This window comes from Podarcis gaigeae, assembly GCF_964106915.1.
Source record: "Podarcis gaigeae genome assembly, chromosome: 13".
NCBI lineage: Eukaryota > Metazoa > Chordata > Lepidosauria > Squamata > Lacertidae > Podarcis > Podarcis gaigeae.
Window position 1 is genome coordinate 19,146,344 of NC_139689.1, and position 25,928 is coordinate 19,172,271.

Consider the following 25,928-nt stretch of genomic DNA (forward strand, 5'->3'; position numbering starts at 1 on the left):
ACTTTCTTCCCCCCTCTTTCTACGGTTTATTAAATTTATATCTTCTGCATGTCCAAATTAACTTAATTTACTCATTTATTCATCTTTAAATATATGAAACTTCGGGTTATTACAATAATCCTGCCAATGTTGCTATCTGTTTAAAAATTATCTGCAAATATTCAATAAACCATTTCCATTCTTTTATGAAAATTGTGTTATCTAGTTGTCTTATTCTTCTGGTACGTTTCGCCATTTCTGCAAATTCCGTAAATTTTTGTATCCATTCTTCCTTTGCTTCTTTGCATTTTATGGCAAGTAACATTCTTGCCAGGGACGCAGGTGGCGCTGTGGGTTAAAGCCTCAGCACCTAGGACTTGCCGATCGAAAGGTCGGCGGTTCGAATCCCTGCGGCGGGGTGCGCTCCTGTTGCTCGGTCCCAGCGCCTGCCAACCTAGCAGTTCGAAAGCACCTCCAGGTGCAAGTAGATAAATAGGGACCGCTTACCAGCGGGAAGGTAAACGGCGTTTCCGTGTGCGGCTCTGGCTCGCCAGAGCAGCGATGTCACGCTGGCCACGTGACCCAGAAGTGTCTTCGGACAGTGCTGGCCCCTGGCCTCTTAAGTGAGATGGGCGCACAACCCCAGAGTCTGTCAAGACTGGCCCGTACGGGCAGGGGTACCTTTACCTTTACCTTTAACATTCTTGCCACTGTAGTAACATACAAGAATAAGTTTCTATACGGTTTAGGTAGTTCTGTCCCTAAGAAGCTATACCTTTTTATCATCAATCGCTTTGGGATGTTTCATAGGAAGTGATTAATAAATTAAATTATTAATAAAGTTGTTAAACACCGTTTAAAAGGGTGCTTGTTGTGCCAAAGGCTAGATGCGGTGTAGCGTTAATTTTTAAATATAAAATCCCTGGACTTCAATTGCAGAGTTCTTGTAACTTATTCAGCTTCAGCGCCCCATCCTACCCGTTAGGAATAAAAAAGACAGCTGAGTATTTGATTTGCATTTGCGGCACAATTTGCAAATGTTTTGAGACTTTAGACAAACAGACACGCACATTCGTCACACAAAACAAGAACTTAAGAGTATAAAACCCCGTTTCAGGTAGATTCTACTTTGGGGCACGCTTCTGCCCAACCATAGCTACACTACATATTCCTGAATTTCTGCATTGTGTCCTATGGGCTGCTATCACTTTCACTCGACATCCGAGGGGAAATTACGTCAAAACGATCATTGTCCCGTGTTTGACTATTGGAATGATCGCTCTAAAATTTTTGGTCTACGTTTCTCAAAAGGGAAACGCTAATTCAGTTAAAAGGAAAAAGAAACAGGTGGCCATATTGGAAAACGTTAGTCATTCTCCCTCTCACGGTTGGGGTTCAAAAAACCTGCTCCTAGTAACTCAGCGGGTCAAAGCCTTCCTTCCGCACTTTGAATTCAAATTAAGATATTTTAGGTAAGAGAGTTTAGAAGCCGTATTGAGCGTTAGCACCCAGTCACATTTTTTAAAAGAGAAGAATGCCGCCATCTTTATTAAGGGAAACTGATGTTTTAAATAAATGCAGTCTTAGAGAAGTTTCTCTCTGAAAGTCAGCGCTGGAAATTAGAGTTGTGGGAAGTTGGAATGGCGGTAGCCCGTTTTTATGATTTGCGCGGCTTTACTCCTCATTGAAAACACGGTAAAAGGTGAGCGCCATTTTGAGTATGGGCAGAGAATGCCTGCCGCCATTTTGAGAGGCGCTACTCCCGGGCCACCACCATCTTAGAAAAGGGCAGTCGGCAGCCGCGCTGTCTCTAAAGAGGCCGTGCACTACATACAGATGCACCTATTAATTTTTTTTCCGAAACGGCCATTTTAAGTGTGGGCAAGTTTATCAAAGGACATCTTGGAACAGGGCAGAGGACTTCCCTTCCCCCACAAAGAGCGCTATCCCGAAGCGCCATTTCAGAAAAGGGCAATTGGTTCCATTACCATGGCAACCGACTATTCACCGCAGACCTATTGATTTATTTAAATTTTGTTTTTAAAGTGCTACTGAAAGGCTCGGTGGTATACTCCACTTCAGGCGCCTGTTGCTTTTCTCCCCATAAACCAAGCCGCGGTAATTCTATAAATTATTCTACTTCACAGCACTTAAAAATCACTATCCTCTCGTTGTTCTCGCCTCACTTTCAATGAATTAATTATCTAGTTAAAACGCACACAAATGCGCAATTTTGACTACTGAGATAGGAACATAGGAAACTGCCTTATGTTGAGTCAGACAATTGGTCCATCTTGCTCAGTATTGTCTACACTGACTGGCAGCTGCTCTCCAGGGTTTCAGGCAAGAGTCTCCCAACCCCACCCAGAGATGCTGCAGATCGAACCAGGGACCTTTGGCTTGTACTGAGCTATGGTCCTTCATATGACAATAAGTGGAACATTGTCATCAATCAAAGGGCCAGTTTATTTGCTGACAGATTTATTTAATATATACAGTGGTACCTCGGGTTACATACGTTTCAGGTTACATACGCTTCAGGTTACAGACTCTACTAACCCAGAAATAGTGCTTCAGGTTAAGAACTTTACCTCAGAATGAGAACAGAAATCACGCAGCGGCAGCAGGAGGCCCTATTAGCTAAAGTGGTGCTTCAGGTTAAGAACAGTTTCAGGTTAAGTAAGGACCTCCAGAACGAATTAAGTACTTAACCCGAGGTACCACTGTACATGAGTAAGGCATCCGTGAAAGTGGTTTAAAGGTTTTTATTACAAACATAGGAGTTTATATACACAGAAGAACAAAAGCAGCCAGCCATACTAAGCAAACTAGATCATTAGTTTATTTTTAGTACTAGACCTTAGCCATGGCATATGCATAATAAGTACTTGTGTCTCTGAGCATGGGCAGACTGTTCCTGAATAGCCACAGCTAGCTCTCAAACATTTGGGATTTCTGGCAGGATTTCTGTGTCAAAGGAGGTGATTTTTTTTAGCAGGTGCAAACTGCAGTATTTATTTTCTTAGAAATTAATGGTGCTGATACCACAGAGGTTGCAGGTTTGATCCCCATATGGGGCAGCTCCATATTTCTGCATTGCAGGGGATTGGACTAGATGATCCTCAGGGTCCCTTCTGCCTCTACTATTCTATGATTTCTAATCCCAACCGCTCTTGGAAGACAGAATTCAGTATGACCTCAACTATGTCATTTTCCACCACGTAAAACAAAACCAAATAAAAATAGTCACAAATAGTCTCCTTTCCTACAGTTGCCTAGCTTATGCTGCACTTACCTGAGCGTAATCATCATTGAGTCCAATGGGGCTCAATTTTGAGGGAATACATAGGAGTGCGCTTGTTAGTACCTCATTCACCTTTCTCCCTTTTTCTTATTCAAAAGGTTATCCACTGGATTTCAGCAGGACATAGGGACTGGCGTGACTTGCCTGCTAGAGAAGAGTACTGTACTTACATGGTGAGTTTATATTGAAGCAGCTCACTTAGTCAGCTACGAATGATTATGCCTCTGTGTGAGTAGAGAACTTTAGAAGATTCTGCTGACAAAGTTGCACTAATTCTGTATTTTGGATTTTTGACCAAACTCTCAAGGAATTTAAGAAGTATGAGATGTCATTATATGTAATATCCTTTTACTGAAAGAGATTTCCCCAGAACCCAGCCGATATGGGTGTGGCTGAGAAAATAAGCTTTCAAGGAGAGGACAATTTGAACTATAAAATCCCTACTTTTGTGTCAGGGGCAGTGGGAACACACAAAATTTTTGGCATCGCCAACTTTTGAAATAAAAAAAATGGTGGCTGGATGTGGAGCTAAGTACAGATCTGGCAGTGGCAGAGTCAAGTTTTGGGGGGTTAATCTGGCCAAGTCAGAGTTGTCAGAGTCCTCTAGATCCTAAGGTGTAAAGCAAAACACACACACACACACACACACACACACACTCTTAAAGGATAAAATAGCAAAATGCTCTTGCTCTTGAGTGGTTTAAAAATGGCAGGAGAGAGCAGCAAAAGGCCCACCGCCTCAAGGTGTATGCCTTTAACAGCTGCATGGCAATGCCACTGTAGAATATCTGAATTTTTTACTGTCAAACACATGAGAAGTCCCTGTCGAAACAAAGAAAGGTGACAACCTTACTGTGCAATCTCCTATGTCACTGAGTGCATACTCAACTAGGTGAAAATAAAATAAAAGGGCAAAAGCAATACTTCAATCATAGCATAAGCTCCTTTCACCCACCCTAGTCCATTATATTCATGTGGATTTTGCTTATTCTTGCATACACTCCCAACATTTTAAATTGAAACTCCCAATTGAGTTCCCCAATTTTCATACTTACTGAGCCCTCTCCACTGTACAAACAGTGTACACTCAGGTCTCAGTTCAGAGCCTTGTGTCAACAGAAACCTTAATGTACACTGTTGGAGGCAGTAGTCCTCTGAATGCCAATTGCAGGAACTCCGAGGAGCGGGAGAGTGCTGTTGCACTCGGCTCTTTTTGGGCATCTGGTTGACCACTGTGAGAAAAAGGCTCCTAGACTCAATGTGTCATTTGGCCTGATCCAGGCTCTTCTTACGTTCATTTTAATTTAAAAGATTCATGGGAAAACCCGACATTCAGCAGTGCAACATGCCATTCTTTAAAATAACACCACTACCCAGTTTTGCTAAAAAGTTCATAATTGTTCCTAGATATGAACAATATTTATTTAATGACTTAATCAGCACATATTTACCTGGCCTTTCAGCCAAAAAGGTTCCCAGAGTGGCTTACAAAGATCAGAAATAGAGTCCCTGATCTCGGGATTACAAAGTCATGGCACGAAAGAAGAGATTGCGAGGGAAGAAGAAAAAACATGCAAACTCAGACTTTAGTTCTAAATTGCAAAGTTCTTACAATAACCAGCTGGAATAGAAATGGTTCAAGCAGAAGAGGAGCTAAACCCATCTCTCCCTCTGCTGAAACCTGATGGAATGGATGTGACTGAATGATAGATGGGGGAGAGGGGAAGCCTGATGGAATTGATTTCTCAGCAGAGTTGATAGGGTGATCCTGCCTTGCTTCTCTCCCTCTGCTGCAATCTGCCTGTCCAGGCATAGCTAGATTTAGTTCTGTTAAGAATAACAAACACCAACCATTTTCTTTTCGTTTGCAAATGTGAAGGGGATTCTAACTCGCCATAAGCAACTTGGTAAATAACTTACAAGCCTGCTTAAGAAACAAACAAAAAGAGTTCTTAAAATCTGTTGAAACTTTTATCCAAGGGCTGCCAAGTAGAGACAAAACTTGCTCCCTGGGAAACCAGTTCCCAACCCCAGCAGCTCCTGTGTTTTGCACCAGTGCTTCGCCTTGGCCAGATATCCACACTACAGGACTCCCTACTGCTTTTGCCTTGGTACAGCGCTCTCTCCGCTGCCCCACCCCCGCCTTGTGTCTCTGAGATTACAGCAATCCCAGTTTCCTTTGAATCCCAGCCCTGCAGGCTGCCATCTATCCTCAGCAGGATCATAAATTGCTAACAAGCATGTCCCGAAGCCTGCCGGCTGCCACAGCTCAGCCAGAAACTTGCTGTGTGCAGTCGAGCGGGAGGGTCGCATCCCATAATGTGACAAGGCAGGCAGCGCACCGGCAGGTTCTGGTGGCGGGCAGCTGAAGCTGCTGGCTGCTGGTGACAGTGACAGTTGGATGCTGTACGTTAGTAAGCCAGCGCTGAAAGGGCAAGGAAGAAGAGAAACAGCAGCTTGAGAAGTTGGAGGGCATCAGCAGGGGGCACCACAGTAGAGGCAACACAGGCTATGGCACTTCAGGGTCACATCAACGTGGCACCAGACTCCTACCTTTTGAACGAGGGCAGGTGCTACTATATGTTTGTTACAGCACATGGGGATAACCCAACAGTTATGAAGTCCAAGGTTGTGCCACACTTTAAAAGGCATGAAACTGGCAATGATTTAGTTGACTTGATGTGCTTTTCGCCTGGGTGGCATTTTTGCATTGTCTGTCTTGAGCTGCCTCTGAGAACAGAGGTGAAGAACCTTTCTGGCAGGTTGAGAGGTGTCAAGTTCCTGAATGCTGAAAAAAAAGCAACAATTTGTCTTGCAGCCTTTTATACATTTCTTCTGGCAAGGCTCTGGTGCCTTAAAACAGCTCCATGTCAGCCAGAAATTCATTAGGTGAGGCTCCTCTCAGCGTGAGGAATGCTTATTGAATTTTTCTCTATGGTGCAGCTAAGGAAGGTTCCAGAAACTGCCAGAGCAAGGCAGCAACCCTAACTTTCCAGAAGGGCCATAGCTCAGTGGTTGTGGCACCTGCTTTACTTGTGTAAAGTCCCCATCATCTCTTGTCAAAAATATTGGGTAACCCTGCCTAACATGTCGGGACAGACATTACTGCATTGGACTGTCGACTGGTTTGACTCATGAAGTTGCCTCGTTATATCTGCTAACAAACCAGGTCCTGAAGCCAGATGCAGGTGGGGGCGAGGAGTTGAGTGTTAGCAAAGATAGTTGTGGAGTGGGGCAGTTCCTCCTTGGTTAGAAGCCACCTGGCTAGTCAAAAGACCTGCACAAATAATTCGCCAGGGTGGTTTGCTTTCCATCTTGGGCTTTTCCTTACAGCTCAGCCTAAGCTTTCTCTTATTTATAATGCCTGTAACACTTTTCAATGTAGGATGGGATTTGCAGTTGTCAGCTCATAACAACAGCCCTGTGAAGCCAAGTTGTTAGGCTGAGAGACTGTGTCTTTCCCAAGGTCACACAGTGAGCTTCATGGCAGAGCAAGGAGCTGAAATAGTGCTTCACACCCAAGGCTGTGTGCAAATAATAATTCCTGAAGAGCAGGTGTAGGGATGTGTTTGTGTGTTTTCATAGAATCATGTGTGTGTGTGTGTGTGAGAGAGAGAGAGAGAGACAGACAGACAGACAGACAGACAGACTGACAGAAAGACTTTCCTCTTAAAACAGTCTTTCCCGACACTAGCTCCAATCCCACTGCTGCACAAATGTAACAAACTCTTCTGATGCCCTTGGCTAGGCTTTCTGTATTGCCAAATCAGCACCAGTGAATTCCCACTCACTCACACCTGGGCATCAGGTATGTGCCCAGCCTCATCTATCCCAAGCTGCAAGCAAATTTCTCTCAAATTTTGTACTTGTGGGGAACTGCAGCAGTGCCGGCTTCAGTCCCAGAGCCCTTTCAAGCATGTGACCATTAGATAAAGAATCGGTATCTCCGTAGAGTCAGTACCCTAAAGCTGACAGCTTACCTCAGTGTCCTACTTCATGAGCACAATGTGCTTTTTTTGTCCAATTAGGGTAAACCAAAGAAGAGTTTTGCTAGGATAGGAATGACCGGTTGGATAAAGAGTAAGAGGAATACAGGACAAAGTTGCTGAACAAAATAAAATACAAATGCAATTTCTAGTTTATACTCGTGCTCTAGTAGTTACCTTCCAATGCAACTGATTGGTGTATGTGTGCTTGTGTGAGTGGGACCCAAATTCCCTCTTTTAAGGTAAAGATCCATCCCTTCCAAGTTTTAAAAGCCCTCCCCAGTTATCTCAACCTAGAGTGGGTTTTTTTTTTTGAAACCAGCCTGTAACATACTGAGTTAATTTAGGAGGTTTCCCTGAGGACTGCTGGTGATGTCTTAGTGGTAGAACTCCTGCTTTTCATGCAGACGTTCTGCGGTTCAGCTCCTAGTGTCTTGAGACCTTGGCAAGCTGCTGGGAGTCAATAGTATACAGTACTAAACTAAATGAGTCAATGGCAGTTTCACACATGAGTGATCGCTAGCTTTGAGGAGAGTCCTGGGCAAACAATCCTCTGGTAAGCCCCTTCCTCTGTCAGCAAGCCCTGGCAAGCTTAGGAGCCTGTATCCCTTCCAAGCAGTTGCGGGCAAGTGGGTCTCTCAGCCCTTTAGTTTTCCCACAATGCTCCAGAGCAACGTTGGGTTGAGAGCAGAGTGGAAAAATAAAAGAGTGGTCAATCTAGCCTTCTTTTGTTGCTCAGAGTCCCTCAAAGGACACTGGGTGGACATCTACATTGGGATCCCTGCACAGGGGACCTGGCAGCTGCCCAAGGATGTCAGGTGCTGACAGCAGCCTAGTGGCTCCAGCTCCTGCTGCCATCTCAGTAGGAACATAGGAAGTTGCCTTATACCAGATCAGGCCTTAGGTCCATTGAGCCCAGTATTCTCTATTCTGATTGGCAGTGGCTCTTTAGGGTTTCTGGTGAAGGTCTTCCCAAGCCTGTGCTCCACTCCAGAGTCATGATCTCTGCAGGAGATCTCTCCCCTCCAAAGTTGGCCATGTGGACTTCCTTTTGCCCCCTTTGCTACTCTCCTTCTGAATTTCCCTAGTATAACTTGTTTAATCTAGCATTCCTTCTTCTGCCAGAGGGCAAAAATATGCCTTGGTCCCCATTCCCGGTGTGTAGGCCAGACAATGACTTCACCCTTGTTGTTCAAATGCAGGCTTCTTGCCCACCTGCGTTGGCAAGGAACCTTATCAATTAAGGAGAAAGGCTGGATTCATCCAGCCACCTGGGATTGCTCCATTGCCTATTCATTGTTTGTGGTGGGGGTAGGGCAAGGGCATGTTATGGGGGAACGTGAATGGGTAGCACTCCAAACTAGCTCACTGTTCAGTTTTATTACGTTTAAAAATGCATTTTCATGTCAGTAATTGGATCTAAACAATCTGATCTGTGTCAGTGAGAAGCTGTCCTGGATTCTGCCCCATCCCAGCCTCACCATCTCCACTGAAGTGGCAATTCTTTCTCTGTGGTGCTGGAAAATACAGGACAATGACCAGAATGGAAATTAGGGACTTCACTGCAGGTCGCAGCCACTGGGTGGCACTCTAATTTCACAACTGCAAGGCGGCTGAAAAGGGTTGAACTCACAGCCCTGTGCCTGCCGCAGCAGTGGCAGCTGGCTGTTTGGAACCTCTGCAGAGCCAGTGCGTCCGGGACAAAAGTCCCATCCGTCTAGATTATGGGCCAGTTCTAATCATAGCTCCTCCTCCTTCCCCACTGCCATAGTCCCAAACCTGAGTTATTCCTCCCCCTCCTTCAACTCCCACAAGCCTTCCTCTGTTATCTCAGCCTGGGGTATTTTACAGAAGCCAGCCTGTAGCATACTGGGTTAATTTAACGGGCTCCCCTTGGGACTTCGGGCCTGTTTATGTTGTAGCTTTTCCGCTGATTTCCCAATTTGATATGAAAGCTAAATTAAGCAGTGGCATGGCTTGCGGGTCTCGCCCGCTGCATACCAGGGAGGCGTTGGCACCTCGTGGGTTTGCTGCAGGCCTCCCATGGGACTTGCCACCTGTCAGGGCTGCAGTCAGCATGAAAATTAACACTAGTCACTGAACGCTCCGAAAGTAAGAGGGGAAAATGAAAAGGAGCCGCCCTGATTCAGGGTAGCGCATGACAGGATGGGGAGAAGGGTGAGAGGGCTATGGGCTTGAGGGCATCAGAAGACTTTAAAAGGCATGGGATTTTAAAAAGGTGGGCGAAGAAAAATCAGACTTATGGTTCAGCTGAGTGCGCTACCCTGCCATAGAAAAGTCCATAGGACGATGCTCAAAGGTGAAAAGGCATCACTCATGGCCTGTGAGCCAGCAAAACAAGCAGAGGCAGAGGCAGATTGCAGGGGCAGCCCATCTGCTTTTGTCACTGCTACATCACCAGATGCTCTTTCTGCATCAGCCTTCCCCAGCCTGGGCACAAATGGTATCTGGAAGGCTCCGGGTTGGGAAAGGCTGTTCTAGATGTCCTGTCACAGGAGGTCAAAGCCTTTACTTGGCAAAAGAGAAGGTCTGAGAGGGAACAGGGCAAGGGCACCATCAAGCCATAGGGGAGACAGTTCATCCACCCTCTGTCCTAAAGGCTCATTAGCCCTTGCAGAGCTAGCTATACACCTGCAGCCTACAGCCTGACCAAGCCTTAAGAGCAGTGCTTGAGACCCATCAGGCTGATTAATATGAAGGGGGAGGCTTTTCTCAGTGGCAATCCCACACCTTGGAAACTTCCCACCCACAGAGATTCATAGAGCCTTGTTGCTGCTGGTCTCTCTCACCCAATTCCCCAAAACCTCTGAAGCCTCATTTATTCAAGTCTGCATTGGCTGAATTGTGCTGTACGTGGAAAAAAATCTTTAGCTGCTGCTGGTTGGTGTGTGTGTGTTTGCAATTGTATTTTTGTGTGCTTTACAGTTTTGTAACCTGTCTTTGTGCCTTGAAACATTGGTCAAAAGGTAGCGTAGCGCAATCTTGGGTTATAACCAAGTTTCTTAATGCAAAAATGGAAGGCGCTGGGAGCAGCTTTCTTTGAAGTAACATGTCAAGTAAAGTCCTGTTTCTCAACAGCTATCCTGGATCCTCACACAGTGGCTGATTTGATATCATACTTTTAACATGAGGGCTGAGTTATGGCTTGATTTTGTGTCTCTGTGTGTTCTGCTATAAATTCCTGTGCATTTGTTACATTGGTGGCATGTATGTTGTCTAGGTGTCATTGTGTGTCTTGGTGTTGCGTGGCTGTGATGCATTTCTGGCTGTTTTCTTATAGCCACCATGCCGCTGTAAATGTGTGTGACCATTATGATGGTATTTGTGGTATATTATGAAATGTTTGCAGTAGTACTGATGTGTGAGTGTGTTCTTCCCCAAAGTTATTTTCTGTGCCCGTATTGTGTAATTTTGATGGATGATGCCTTTATGCGGCTGGTGTATTCGGAGGCTGTATTTGTGTGTACTGCATATGGTCATTTCCATAGCCATTTTCTAGGCATGAAATAGGCATTGGGAACACATGTGCTACATATTTGTGTTGGTGTTTACATATATTCCCGCAGTCACACTGTGGTGCGTAGTAGACACCTCTTCAAAGAGAGACCTTATCTAGTACATCATTGTGTCTGCTGTGATGTCTTTGTACATGTCTGATGGGACCAAGGTGCCACTATACCCAAATGTGTGTGATTTTAGTGGTGTTGCAGACTAGTGTGTAACTGAGCTGAGTTTCATTCTCATTTGCACCTGGAGGCTTCCAGGGAGCTGAGATGCAGCTGACTCTGGGGAAACGGCAGCAGCTATTTGTACGGGAATCCCACCCCTCATCGCCAGGCTCTCTACGAAATAACTGCAATGTTCAGCTGCATCAGCAGGGAGAGAATGACTGAGGGAATCATTTTCTGTCTCTGAGCTGATAATAACTTGGCATCATGCAGCCAAGAAGTGTGGAGATCCTGGAGATTAAATCAGAAAGGGGGGGGGGACGAGACAGAGAGCAAAAGAAAAGAAAGAAGGGAAGGGGTTCAAGGAAAGAAGAACCTGTTTAGTGGGAGTCACGTGCGCTTACATGTTAAGGACTGGTGGCAGGTTGCAAACGTTGGAGTAAGTGGATCGAAAGAAAGGAAGGGTGTGTAGAGAATGGTTAGTGGGAGACATGGCAGAGGACCTCTCCCATGAAGCCTTTGGCATAACCCCTTAGCCTCCATATCCTGCTGTGGTGAAACCTAAGTACATGGCGCTTTACAAAATTGAAGTGGACAGGTTTCCGTCCCAAGGGGCTCACAATTTAACATTTGCAGTAAAAGGGCTCTCCTCTCCCTTATGTCTGATTTTAGATTATAAGCTACTTGTTCTCTTGTGCTATGAAGCACCATGCTCCATGATGTCGCTATATAGGCAGATCGTCATCATGCCGTCCAGATATTTCCTGGGGCCTTGAGTACAGTGAATTTGGAAGCCCCTTGGTTCACACCTATCTCTAAACATATGTATGGGCAACATGCCATCATAGAGAAACTTCTTTCAGATCGTATTCTGTTGTCGTTTCTTTCCAGAAGTTTGTCAGGATTCTCTCACATAAGGAGATTAGTAAGGGCAGGCGTGTCTTTCTGTTACAGCTTGCCCATCATTGCCCACCTTCTCCTGCCATGCGGAGCCACAAGAGATATGGATTGCGTTCTTGGTCATGCTCTCCGCTCAGGCTCACCACCAGTGAGGCCACCCCAGGCCTGGCTAATGCACTGTGTGAACTGATTGTGCGTCATAGGACATGCTGAAAATCCTCTGCAACGTGGACAGCTTCCGCAGTAGACATGTAGTATTAGAGAATAGGCCAGATAGCTCCATGTGGCTCTAGCCAGCAAGCTCTGTCATATGGTAAAGCTGAAGATCCTACAGGAGGAATATCCTACAGGATCAGTAACTGGTCTTTGTAAACTGCCACGTGTATATGTATGTGAAGTTGTTTTCTGCCCTCAAATATAAAAGCTCAGATCCTGGCCTGGTAGCTGCCTTGTTTGCTTGGAGGACTTGTTTGTTTGTTTGTTTGTTTGTTTGTTTGTTTGTTTGTTTGGAATTTAAGCAGATTCATGCCATCTGAAATTCAATTTCTGTTCCTCTGAGAATGCCTCAAGGGCAAGCTATTCCAGAGGCCTGGTGTTGGGCTACCTGTTTTCACTTTGCTGAATCCAGCTGAGTGTCCCAATCTGAAATCAGGAAGAAGCATGCTGCTGCAGCAGCAATGAAAAAGCACTACATAGCACTACATAGCAGGGACAAGGAGAAGCAGCAAGTTTCACCTGCATCTGACTGCACTCCAGGCCTGCAGCCTGGATATGAGAACTGTTAGTCCTAAGGTGGGTCTCTGAACCCTAATGCTTTCTTCTGTGTGACAGATGAATGGATGCCTGGACAAGTGAGGGAAAGAGAGACAAATGGATGGATGAAAAAGCGAGGGAACAATTGCAGGTTGGAAAGCTGTGGCGAAGAAGGAATGGCTGAATGTAGTGAGGGATAATGGCATGGGCGTAGCTAGGATTTTTGTTGGGGGGGCAGGCTTTTGTTTGGGGGAGCAGAACCTCAGATTTGTATTGATTTTGATTGATTTAGGGTGGCAGCTGTTCCCCTGCTCTCCCTTGGCAATGCCCATGAATAATGGGTATTGTGATGCAAAACATCTGGAGGGCACCAGGTTGGGGATGAATGATCTACGCAGTGCAGGGTCACATGAGATGATTTGCCGCTTGATGCATACACACCTCTAAGTTGTCCCTCAGAGCTTTTCTTACACAGTCATTGCAGTACAGTACTTGGTAAACACCCCTTTGTCCTTGCAGACATCTTCCCCAAGGTTTCACTTCTGTTGCTTTTTCTGAGCAAGTGTACTACTTTTTGCCTGGAGAAAATGCAGTGGTTTAACCAAAGAGAGCATCTACTCCTGTTATCAAAATAAAAATAAAAATTGTGGAATGGGCTTGTGGAGTCTCATGGTGTTTACTGGAATTTGCTTTGGTCTCGTAGTTAGTGACAAATGGCATACAACTCTCCCAGCAAACCACCCTACCACCATGAACTTTAAAAGTTAATGGGCTTGAAAAATAAATAAATAATTTTTAAAATATTGGGAGTTTGTGCATATACTTCTCTGCTATACAGCCCCTGTGTAGAAATGCTCTTATAGTGACTAATATCAATGAGGCTATCTCTGTTTTCACTCATACCTCACCCCATAGTGGTGTTCTAACATTTTGTAAACCTTCCCTTTAGATTTATTTGATTTCAATTTTACTTCATTTATTTGGAACTGGTTTGCTTCCCCTTTCCTGAGCTGAGGCACATATTCTTCCAGGTTTGTTTTTTTCTTAACTGGGGTGAATAGCAACAGTATTCACCCTGACATTGTAATATTATCATTGGGAGATTTCTCACTTCATGCCCAGATCATGGCTCTGTGGTCAAAGACAAAGGTTTATGCCTTGACCCAAGATCTGAAAGCAGCTAAACAGCCAGTGATCTGGCACAAAGAGGAAGCCAGCACTGTTCATTATGGTTGTGGATCAGCCCCCAGCTAACAAACAGGGTGCCAAATTGGATTGAGCTGGTACCTCCTAGGGTAGAAGGTCTGGTACTGTCTAATTTTACAAGTATCAGGCCAGAGCCACTGTCCCCTGTAGGAGTTTTCTGCCTTCAGCAAGTAACCAGACATATTCTGTTGTCTCCTCTTGCCGTCACCTTCATTTCTTCTTGAGTTGAATGTAGGACGAGGCCTGGCCTGGCTGTCACTGTCTGCCTTAGAAAGATTCCTGTTTTAAGGCGAAGATTGGATCAGTGGCTTGCTGTGAGCCCAGGGGGATGTTTACAAGAAATTCAGAAACAAAGACAAAATTCAGTGACTCCTTGCTACAGTGAGGCGGGTGAGAGTGGAGGAAGATCTTTGCTGTATCTCCTTGGGGAAACTGAGAAAAAATCTGCCTGTTGCTAGTTTGCATATGCTAATTAACCCAAACCAGAAACCCTGAAGCCAAAGATCTGGCTCTGGACCAATTTGTGAGATTTGCTTTCTACACTGCTCTGCATCCTTTCCCAACAACAGCATGCAATATCATCGGTCTCTCCTGTGTGAAGTCCCCCCTCTGCATCTCATTCCTACCTTGGTAATTGAACATTCCCTGGCTTTATATATCCTTTGCAGGTTGAAGATCACCGTATATCAGAGCAGGATAAATGAAGGGGAGAGGGAATTGGGCTGATGAGCAAACCTACACATAAGGGCACATTTAAGTTACTAATTAACAGACATTGAAAGGGGTGGAGCCTGGCACGGCTCATGTGACTATTGGGCATCAAATCTTGGAATTTCACACTAAGGCACCTCTGACCCTGGCTGCCTGTAGAGCCCAATTGGATCAGACCAAAGATCCACTTTGTCCGGCATCTTGCTTCTTGTAATGGCCTATCAGATGCCTTCAGGAGCCTCACAGACTGAGCATGAAGGCGGTAGATATTTTCTGCCGTTGTCTGGCAGTAACTAATTATTCCGTGGCACATTGCCTCAGAATATGTTCCATATAGCCACCGTAACTGGTAGCCATTGATAGATTTATTCTCCATGCATTTGTCTAATCCCCCATTAAAGCCTTCCAAGCCAGTGGCCATCACACCACATCCTCTGGCAGCAAATTCCATGAATTAATTATACATTGTGGAAAGAACCACTTTCTCTTGTCTGTCCCGACTCTGCTGCCCATCAGTTTCATTGATGGCCCACGTGAACTAGTATTATAAGATTGAGAAAGGAAAAAACAATTACTTCACTCTATCCAGTTACTGTACAGTACTTTACTACACTGCATCTAATTCTATAAACCTCTTTCCTGTCCCTTCTTCATAGTTCTTCCCTCCAAAACTAAAAATCTCAAACGCTTTGGCCTTTCCCAATAGAGAAGATGCTCTAACCTCCTAATGAATTTTGATGCTTTTTTCTGCACTTCAACTCTAGGATACAGGATGACAATGTCTAGACTGACGTGCATAAGAGTATGCAAGGTTTTAAGCAACATCACTGATGTTCCCTTCTGCCCAACAAGGAATACGAAAGCTCATGCACTCCTACCTTGAATGACTCCAAAGACACATATCATTATTCACCTTAGTAAAATAGCCGCATGGCAGCCTAGGAGGGTCCTGGAGAGAGCTAGGAGAGTGGGGGGCATTATGGGAGCACCAAGACAAGGAGCTGGGAAGGGGCAGAGAAATGACAAGGAGGGATTGTGGTCAGGTACAAGGTGTTTGCTCCACAGACTAGTGGTGCTGTGGGCAGAGGAGAGACCATGGGGTTTAGATACGGGTTCAAAACCTGCATATTTGGGCTAAATACCATTTCTCACCCTTAGGAGCCCCTTTGCAAAACAGGATTATGAAGTAAAAGAACATTTTAAAGACCTGAACAGCACGTTGTACATTCATTTTTAAATGAGGGTGCCTACAATGCCATGGGTCTGTCACTGCTCTGATCTCTTTAACACCTCCTCTTCCCCCCACCTCTCTCCAAGCCCTCATTTTCCCTACCCAGCAGGGAAGCTTTTCTCTCCATCCCAAAACCATCCTCAGGGAGCAAGGAGTCAACCTGGCTTTAAAAAATAAAGCCCCTGACAAGTTGAAAAGCAAAGCCGTGGTGTCTGACTGAGCCCAGCAGGGGCCACTAGGAGCAGATCACGCCTTCCTCCTTAACCTGAGTTTATTGACACACACTCTTATTCTCTTGCCAGTCTGGGTTTTCTGAAAGAGGGAACGAGTAGAACTGGGGAACACCAGATGCTGGGATTTCTGGGTTTTCAGGAATAGTTTGGCCGAAACTGGACCCGTGGGTTCTTGAGGGCTGAGGAATGTGGTATAGTAGCTTAGAACTAAAAACAGAGTTATGGTCTCCCCCTTCCTTACCAGAATTAATGGGATTATCTTACTATTATACTGCAACTCTGAGCTCAGTGAGAAACATGGGCAAAAATTGTTTTGCTAGACCTTCATACCTGTCTGTTCAGGCTCACTCCTGTCTTGCCACTGGTTTATGTAACAGGGAAAGGCTGAGGGTTCAGGAAGGATTAGGTGTTGGCAGATCTATTGAACTATAAGAGAGGGTGGTGAGAAGCAGGACTCCTGGGTTCCCCTCTGTCTTTCTTCCCCCTCCAGCTCTCACAGCGTAACCTTTTCTTCTCTTCAGAGAGCGGCAGGGCTTGTGATGGATTCTCTCAAACCATCTGCTCATCTTGTTAGGCTCTTAATTAACAAGTAATTACGCCCTGCTTATGCACAGGCCGGGCAAGCTTTTTGGCTAGGGCTTATCCGGGAAGAAGCTGGGGGAATGTACAGGGTGCGTTAGCAAACTTTAGTGGGGTCTAAAGAAGGTGTCTTCACCACTGCATCCTACTCCATTTCAGACTGTTTTCAGAACTGCCTAACCTTGTGTTTCTTTCTCCACTCACCTATCCAAGCCATCCATCTCATTGCTTAATTTGTAAAATGAAGCACTCTTGGGCCAGGGCCAGAGTAGAAGTCATGCCCTCTGTCTTGGAGGTCCTAATCCCAGATCTGTGGCTTGTTGTTGCTCAGTGTGCTGTGGAAGAAAATGCACTCTGTGCATGTTTCAATGCACTTATTTTTCTGATGGCTTTATAATTGTCTAGGTTCAAACCCAGCCACTGAAAACAGACTCTGGAGCTAAGTCCTGTGAAATATCAAGTCATCTTGTTGATGCCCACTTGATATGTTACACAATGACTGTTTTCAGTTGCTCCATGTGATTGTGGTTGCCACATAGTGAACTGCTTTCGTGAAGTTGGTGGTCAGTAATAGGAGGAGCAACACTTCCCTCAGCCTCAAACCTGTGGTCTACAGTATGAGGATCATAAGACTGGCCAATCTTGCAAAGCTTTTTAAAGGAATGTTGAGATAGATCATGTATATGGGAAATACACTGAACACTTGAAATGTGCTCTCTATCATGGTTAAACCTTATTATTACTAAGAATACAACTGAGTCCATCCATCCATCCATCCATCTGCACCTTCCACTCACCCACTCTTTCTCCCAGGTGCTGGATGCTTTCCACTGCTGGGCTGCCTCATAAATGCAGACAGATGTCTCTATCCAAGGTGATTGCCTCGCACTGCTTTTAATGAATAATAAATTGCCAGGGCTCAAGGACTTGGGTGTCATGTTGGAGCTGCTACCAATTTATCTTGCTCCGACCTGCCCCAGGTGACCAATGATGGGGCTGGAGGATGGGAGTCTAAAGTCAGCTGGTCCCAGATTAGAACAGGGGCTCCCTAGAGAAGAAAATTCCCCTCTCTTAAACCATTCTCTCTTGAGTGCCTCTCTCTTCTCTGGGCTCTGGCTGGCTTTCTCATTATTTCTAACGAGTCACTTTGGTTGGGTTCGGGCAAGAAATCCATCCCTAATGAAGCCTCTAATCCCACTGCCTAGGGAAGCTTATCTGGGCGACTAGTCCTGGCATTTTGCCAGCATGTCATAACCTCAGCATTGTTTTATAGTTCAGAGGGGAGCCACAGCTTCTGAAGCTTCTGGGAGGAGAGAGAGGGTTAGTGGTTGCAGCAAAGGAGAGGGATGCTGAAGGCTCAGGGTGCTTAACTGACAAGCATGAGACCTAGTGAGCATTCTGGAGAAGGAGAAAAATGCAGCGAATGTGAGAGAAATAGTGGTTCTGAGTTGTGTCACCTGGGAGAAAGGTCAGCAGGGATCTCGTGGAAGGGGAATGGGGTCTAGTAGGTTTATCTATTTATTTGTAATAATTGAGAAAGCTGTGTGCATGTGTGCTGGCCATTATTTCAGGCTTCTCTGGAATATAGGTGGAGTTTGGCAGGTTAGAGATGCTTCTTTTCAGATGTGAGAAGCTCTCACCGACAGAATGATGCTGGAGCAGGATGACTAGATGCAAAGGAAGGTGGTACTCCTGTACTTTTAAGGGCTGTGCAGCTCTTCATGCTGCAGGGGTAAAAGAACCTGCACCTATCAAAATGTCATCTCCTGCCCAACTCTTGTTTGGCACCCAAGACAGAAGTTGCATTCACACTAGAATTTTCTGTGGAATCACTGTCCTTTCCTCAGTCACTTTTGGTAAGGAGTCCACCCAATGTCATTTTTAAATTGTCACATGCCAGTTCTTCTTGCAAAGCCTTCCCCTGTTTTCCCTGATTTGTGGTGATTTGGAGGGTGGGGGGAATGAAATATAATTGCAGTGCCAGGTTGTAATCCAGTAATGACAGGCAAAGTGCTATTGAGACTTTTAAGGGTTATTGTGCCTTTAATGTAAAGCTTCCTGATTGCAGCCACTGTTTTATTGTATTCTGTACAGCATGGTTAGTGATTGATTCACCTTAAATTCCCTGTGTGCCTGTTTATATGTGAATTACTGGTTTTCTTCCATTATTTTCCTTCCTCTTCTTTAATTTATAACAAAATAGCAGAATGATAAAAGGGGGAAAATACCATCCCACCGTGGGGAACAGAGTTAAACGGAAATTAACAACCAATCTACCAACAGAAGAAGAAATAAAATAGACTGAACTTCAAAGGAGGAAACTTTTAATCAATGTTGCTGATGATCTTTGCTAAATGGGACTTGCTTTAAGTATACAGATAGAAGGATCTTGGCCATGGAAAAGGGCACTGCTGAATTATGTTTTTAGAGAACCTCTGTTTAATTCCATGTCTACCTAACTGCAAAAAATTAAAACCTCAACAGCGCTAACAGATAGTAGTCTGAAAGTAACATCTGTAAGGAAAATCATGTTTGTGAATGTGTGCCGATGGTCAGGATACCTAAGTTGCATATAAAAGGTAGGATAGACCAGATGCCAAGGAGGACAGGACTCTTCTTTTCTGAGTAGCTATGGAGAAGAGAAAATTTGGATAGGTATAGCTTTTCATGCACAGTTGGGAAAAACACTGCCTGCAATAATTCCCTCTTCTATGCAATTTCTATGCAACACGAAACTACATAACATAGTAACAAATGAAACAATAACCCCACATAGTTTAAAAAGGCCATAGATTATTTAATTGGCCAAAGGCCTAGGAGAAGAGGAATATTTTCACCTGGCACCTAAAGATATGTAATGAAGGTGCCAGGTGAGCATCCCTAGGGAGAGCATTCCACAAATGGGGAAGAGGCCTGTTCTTGTGTTGCCACCCTCCGGACACATGAAAAAGAGGATGACCACAGGGTCTGGGTTGATTCATATTCTTTGCATCCAGAAGGCCACAGGTTGAATCCCTGGCATCTCCAGTTAGGACTGGGAAAGACTCCTGTCTGAAATCCTGGATTGCTGCTGCTTGTGAGAGTAAACAGTACTGAGATCAATGGACCAATGGGGTGACTTTATATAATTTGGCTTCCCATGTTCCAGTAGCAGCCAGGAGCTAGGATTCCTGAGGCCTTTTCTCTTATACTTTCTCTCACTTCTCTCCCCCCACCCTCCATCCCTGCTCTTATCCTTTACATCTAATTTGATTCCCACATCCTTCATCCTGCCAGTCCCTGACCAACCATTTAATAAGCAAATCTCAGCCTCTGGAAATCCCCCCATATCCTGGGGATGTGGAGGGAAAGCTCTCGGATGAATCTCTTGGAGATTTCCTCCTTGGAACAGCAGGATTTGACCAGCCTTTGAGAGCACAATTAAAAGCTAGGCCTGACTGCTGGATATTTCTGTTTCTTCCGGCTCACAAACATTTTAACATTTCTCAGTGATTCTAGACTAAGGACTGTGAGACAGCGGGGGAAGATTTAAAGTAAGACGGGAAATTAAGCAATATTAACAAATAGTTCCAGGATGGATGGGTAGGTGGGTGAATGGGTACGGGCAGTCATTCCGTATTTCTGTGGGAAATAGGGGGTTAAAATCAATGGTGGTGATGACTCGGGGCTAGAGATGCCTGAAATTGCACATTTAGGTTCTTTTAGTGATCTGATGTAAACAAACATTAGAACATAGGAAGAGCCTTATGGATCAGGCCAATGGCCCAACTAGTCCAGCATCCTGTTCTCACATTGGCCAACCAAATGCCTGTGGGAAACCCATGAGTTAAACCTCAGCACAGGAGCACTCTCCCCTGCATTACTGCCTCTGATAATGTAAGCAGAGCATAGCTATCTTGGCTGGCAGCCACAGATAGCCTTATCCTCCATGAATACATATAAATCTGCTTGTATTATAAAGCATATATCTTTAAATTTGGCTTGTGTACATCATGTACACAGTGCCATATAACCACGACAGACTGTCCAGTGCAGGTACCCTCCGTCTCTTTCTCTGCCATACACACATGCACTTACACATTACCAATTAATCAAGGCAGCACAAGGGAATCATTGTACAGACATGGAGAAAAACACACATTGCAGCTCATGTAGCATACTCTGCCTTTCTCTACATGTGCCCACATTAGTTGCATGCACACAATAACACACCATATACCTAAATTCATAGGCACATGTACGCTGCCATTTTGGTGCCTTCGTATGTAGAGGTACACTGTGAGAAGAGAACATCTCTTCTCTTTCTGCTTCCACTCTCCTCCCTGCGTACACATGGGCACATAGTGGTGACCTGAACACCTCTGCACAAACTTGAGGACAGATATTGTGGCTCACCCACAGAGACACATGAATCTGTGCCTATAATGTAAACCATCACACTTAGGCATAAGCACACAGTGTCAGATGCCCAAATGGCAGGTGGTAGTGGTTGCTATGGCGCCGTCAGTCCCTTGTTAGCCATTTAACACCAGTAGGACCCCCAACAGCTCCAGGCACAATGCAGATTAAACTGCCTGCCACATCCTGTTCTTCTGGAGAACTCAGGAATGCTGGATATAACACCACCCCATCCCACAAAAAATCTTTTTCTAAACCATTTGGTTCCAATTCTCTTCAGAGAACTTGAAAATTCAGCTTCCCCCATCTTTGGAACCTTCTAAACCACATTTTGCATACGGAGAACCCTGGTGTCCCAACTACTTCTTCCCCCTCTAACCCACTGAACCATGTATAACTTATTCAAAGGTATGTAGGTAGGTAGGCTCCTTCCTTCCTTCCTTCCTTCCTTCCTTCCTTCCTTCCTTCCTTCCTTCCTTCCTCTCTCTCTTTCTCTCTCTCTCTTTCATTGCTGTGCCTTTTTTTTTTTAAGTCAGCATGAAGGCAACAGGTTAAGTATATGCCAGTAGGGCAGCTCGATACAGGAAAAGGCAGCATTTATTGAACTTGTGCCTGTTATGTGACAGTTACGTGACAGGAGCCCTTCAAGAAAATAAAAGGTGGCAAACCTGCTTGTTTGCAATCAGGAATCCTGGCCCCTAATGTTTCCCATCTCTCTAACCAACAAGGATTTCTTTCCAGAGGAATCTGCCTTTCTGTTCTCATTATACCTCTAATCCCACTTGCTGGGAACTGCAGGTGGGCAGAGTGCTGTTGTGCTCATGTCCAGCTTGCAAGCTTCCCCCCAGGCATCTGGTCAGACACTGCACAAACAGAATGCTGGACTAGATGGGCCATTGGCTTGTTCTTACAGGCTTGTGTTCTTATGTTCCTTTTTTTCAGCCTCTCCTAAGAAAATATAAAAAAGCAGGGGGTGGGGGAAGGGGAATGGTACAACATTCAATTTTCTGTGACTTCTTATTGTGCCTATAAACCAGGAATGGGAAACCTTCGTCCCAGGATCTGAATGTGGCCCTCCAGGCCTCTTTATCTGGTTGTCAGGATACAGCCCCCCTGGGCCACACCCTTCACCAGCCCTTCTTTGCACCCTCCTTGGGTGTTTTAGCCTGGCTGCAATATGTCCTTGAACCCTAATAATGCTTCTTGCTTATCTCAGCGGAAGATAGAGAGGGACATTTGAGTGGACATAAGCACAAGCTTACTGCACAAAGGTAAAATTAACATTAATTGTTCTGTCCACTTTTGCTTGTAGCCCCACCCACCTCTGGCATGCGGTCCTCATAAGGCTACCTAGAAGAGAATGCAGCCCTCTGAAAAAAGTTCTCCACTCCTGCCATAAGCCATCTCAGCCTCCCAAAGTAAGGGCTGCAACTGCAGTGGGGTTGCTGAAAGGGAGGAATGTGGTCGTCCACTCACTTCAGGTGGTGTTATGTATATGGGAAAGACAGCCAGAGCCAGAGGCGACATGGTGGAGGCGTGTGTAGTCAGGTAGGTGGGGAAGAAGCAGCTCAAAGGATGTAGGAACCAGGCAGATAAACCAAATTTGGTTCCTGGGTTGGGGGAAGACAAAAAGGATCTAATAAGTAGAAAAGGTGGGCGGGTGATTTTTAAAGTTTGAGATAGGTCTTAACCTAGCAGGTCAAAGCCTAATCACAAAGAAACCAGGACTCCTACTGTTAAGGTTTAGACTTAGCAGGGTTGATCCTTGCTCTGGATCAATATTGAGTAGAATTCCATGACACCTACTAGTCTTTCCCCTCTCCTGCAGTCCTTTCCAGTTGGCTCCCAGGAGTCCTGCATCTAATTGGCTCCCTCTTTTCCCAAAACTCTCTATTCCATCTCCTTTTTCAAAGAACTCAGAAGCAGTTGTGAGTTCTGATTGCCAGCATGTGAACCTTATCTGCAAAATGTTCTGGTGGGTTTTTCTGGGTTGGAGAGACTGAGAGGGACTTCAACTGGTATTTGTTACATGGTGTCAAGCAACACCCAACATCTGGGCTACAACAACTATTTAGATAGGATGCTGTTTGCTGGCCTCTTTTTTTCCATTTATTTCCCCCCTCTCCGTCTCCCACTAATCTATTTATCTCATCCTCTTGGCCGTCTCCCCTCCCGTGCGCTGTATCCGTGGTGATGCCGGTGACAAGTGCGGTAATTAAGTGCCGAATTGCTCCAGATGTTCTGTTCCTAGACGAGTAAACAAGACCCGTTGCCCCTTGGATGGGAACAAATAAAGGGGGGGGGGGAGTGCTGCGGTGCACATGAAAAGTGCAAGTCCAGTGGGAGACTGGAAGATACTGGATGAGAAAAGAGAAAATAGGGATAAATCCCCCAATGGGTGCTGCGCTGAGGGAGAAGTGGACAGCATGTGACTGAGGATACTGCTGTGCAGAAACTCACAGCAGTGGCTAAGGAGAGGCAAGTTTGGGCCATTTTAATCTGTTAAGGGAACATGGGATGGCAGCAGGTAGGAGGTGCTATTATTTTAATCCTTGCACTAATCTCCCATAAAAAAACAACAGAAGGGGAAACAGGGGAAGCCCGAGCAGCCACTGGCTTTGTGTAGCAAAGAGATAAGGGTCTTGTGCTGTGGAATGTGCAGTCAGATGAAGACCTACAGAGCTGGGAAACAAAAAGCAGGAGAGTCCAGTCCCAGAGTCTCTCTTCAGGCCAACCCACCAGGCCTAATCCCCATCCTGCGTCATTCTGGTAGCCACCTTACTTTCCTGGGCAGAGATCCTGTTTCTCCAGGAACGAGAGAGCTGTGCCCATTCACCACAGAAACGAAGAGGAAAGAAGATGGGGAGGGGCAGGTAGTGAGGAATAGTTAAATACTTTCAAGCTCTATAGTTGTTTTTGAGGGCATTTTCTAATTTTAACTATTCTGGAAAGAGTGGGTTCACTTTTAATTTTTCCCCATTTTATTTTTGTCTCTTTAACCTGTGTTACAGGCAGAAATTGAACAGGTGCAGCTTCCTCCATTCCTCACCTCCCCAGTATAGAAATGCACACATTGAATGCTCACTTTTCATGCAGTTTTTAAAGTGTAAGAGGCCTGTTTGTGGCCATTCTGCAAGGAACCTAGGAGAGTCTACTTCCCTCCCGGGCCCTACTCTTCCTCCAGAAGACCCAGGAGTCTTGACTATTAAAACCTCTTTCCATCCTCACGGCTGTGAATTAAAAGTAAATGGGAGAGTTGCTACTTCCTAAAAACACAGAAATCCCAGCTCCTATCACCTACACAGTATACCTGTCTATCCATGCAGTAGCACGAGGTGGTTAAATCCTGAAGTATTAGAGTGGAGTATAAGAATTTCCTGCAAGTAAACCAGCAAGCAAGTACAATGAAAAATGGTCCAGGTGGATACCACTTTTGCTGTGCTAATTTTCTTCTCAAGTGGAGAGGTGGTTGTTGCAGTTAAGTTCAGAGAAGACTTCGTAAATGATATCACTCACCTGGAGTCTGAAGTACAGTGGTACCTCGGGTTAAGTACTTAATTCGTTCCGGAGGTCCGTTCTTAACCTGAAACTGTTCTTAACCTGAAGCACCACTTTAGCTAATGGGGCCTCCTGCTGCCGCCGTGCTGCTGGAGGCCAATTTCTGTTCTTACCCTGAAGCAAAGTTCTTAACCTGAAGCACTATTTCTAGGTTAGCAGAGTGTGTAACCTGAAGCGTATGTAACCTGAAGCGTATGCAACCCGAGGTACCACTGTAGTGCATTCAGCATTCTACCACCCCATTCTGCCACAAATATGGGCTAGACCTAACTACTAGGATCCACTACCATTCCAGAGAGCTTGGGGCTCCTGACTGCTATACCCTTTAACCCTGTATTCCCCATAAGATTCCTAACTTTTGGTCAAGCTGTTTCTGGAGTACTGTGTCCGGTTTGCAGCATGGCATTTTAAGGTGTCCAGCAAATGAGCATGTCCACAGGAGATGCAACACAGAGGAGAGACTTCATGCAAGGAACATTTAGAAAGCTGCCTTATACAGAGTAAGACTATTGGCCCATCTAGTTAAGAACTATCTATACTGGCTGAAGCAGATTTCCAGAATTTCAAACAGGTGTCTCTTCCAGCCCTACCTAGAGGTGCCAGGGATTGAACCCAGCACCTTCCGCCTGGAAGCCAGATGCTCTACCACTGAGCTGCAGCCCTTCCCCACAAGGTCAATTTGGTTGGCAGGTGAGAGTGACTGGGCTTTCTCTGTGGTGGCCTTTGGTCTATGGCACTCCTTCCCCACTGAGATGCACATAGCTAGAGAAGAGAAGATTAAGGTGTGACATGATAAATAGCAGTCTTCAAATATCTGGAAGGGCTGTCATGTAGAAGACTCGGCAGATTTGTTCTCTGTCACTTGTGTGAGCAGGATTAGAACCCATAGGTGGAAATTGCTGGGAAGCAGATTTTGTCTAAACATTAAAAGGAACTTCTTAATTGTGGATCCTGATGACTCGGGAGGTGACAAGCCCTAATTCTCTGTTTCAGCAGGGATCCTGTGCTGAGCCGGGGTTGGACTAAATGACCACCAAGTTCCTTTCAACTCTATAAAAGCATGATCCTCCAGTTCCCCACAAACCCAGGAGCTCCCTTTTGCTCAAACCCCCAAGTACCCCCTCCCTCTTCCTCCCCCTGTCTCTGTCTCTAGTCCCATCCCAGGAGAAATCAGGCATCCTGGCTCTCAGCCTTAGCACCATCTGCTTCTTAGTACAGTTTGTCAAATCTTGTGTGCCCTGCCCTGTTCTTCTCTGGACGATGTTTGTTTGTTTCTTGTTATAAATAAACCTAATTAATTAGAAATTTTCTAGCAAGATGAGAGCAGCACTTGTCACGCCGCCTGCCGGGAGGGGCTGCGTTCGGGAGCCACACAACGCAAACAAGCAGGAGGAGGGACCC

General features: G+C 45.3%; 1 protein-coding gene across 6 annotated transcripts in view; it reads left to right on the top strand.

The window, feature by feature from the left end:
• The first annotated feature begins 1,290 nt into the window (after positions 1 to 1,290).
• The window catches only part of KDELR1 (KDEL endoplasmic reticulum protein retention receptor 1), a 123,810-nt gene continuing 99,172 nt past the window's right edge, over positions 1,291 to 25,928 (top strand). For 2 of the 6 annotated variants that reach the window (XM_083707834.1, XM_083707835.1), the window contains exons 1-2: positions 1,302 to 1,451; positions 3,382 to 3,456. The gene's annotated coding sequence lies outside the window, so the exon portion shown is untranslated. Of the gene's footprint in view, positions 1,682 to 1,924; positions 2,098 to 3,381; positions 3,457 to 25,928 lie in introns of those variants that run through there. The other 4 variants (XM_083707837.1, XM_083707839.1, XM_083707836.1 and 1 more) reach the window with 4 other exon arrangements.